Genomic DNA, 590 nt, shown 5'->3' with positions numbered 1-590 from the left:
CCCCCCAGCATCGCTAGACAACCGATGCTGATGTGTTTACATCCACGTAGCTTAGTGATTCAGCAAAAAGAGAACGATAGAATAAGTACTAGGCTTACAAAGAATAAGTCCTGGGGTTGATTTGCTCGACTAAAGGTGGTGCTCCAGCATGGCTGCAGTCAAATGACTGAAACAAGTAAAAGAGTAAGGAGTATGGAAGCGAGAGATATATATACAAGTATACATCTCTCTTCAATATGTTATAAATTGATTTGATACCTTTAGACTGCCCATTCATACTTTGTGTTTTTATACCTGTATGTATATACATTTTTATGCATATATGTAAATTTATATGTATGAATGCATGTATGAAGAGTAATGCTACAAGGTAGTGAAACCTAGGCCATGAATGCAGAGGATATGTAAAGACTAGCAAAAAATGAAGCGAGCATGTGCAAATCCGTATGCATGTGACAAAATGCAAATGTGTTGAGAGAAAAATTGGGCATCAGATATAATATACAAAAGAGAAGAGTGCGCTGATATGGATAAGGGCAGCTTTATAAAGAAGTGCCATTGCTAAATGTTGATGGAACTCTTGAATGAGT

Source organism: Octopus bimaculoides, chromosome 11 (assembly GCF_001194135.2).
Source record: "Octopus bimaculoides isolate UCB-OBI-ISO-001 chromosome 11, ASM119413v2, whole genome shotgun sequence".
Taxonomy (NCBI): domain Eukaryota; kingdom Metazoa; phylum Mollusca; class Cephalopoda; order Octopoda; family Octopodidae; genus Octopus; species Octopus bimaculoides.
This window is presented reverse-complemented; position numbering follows the sequence as displayed.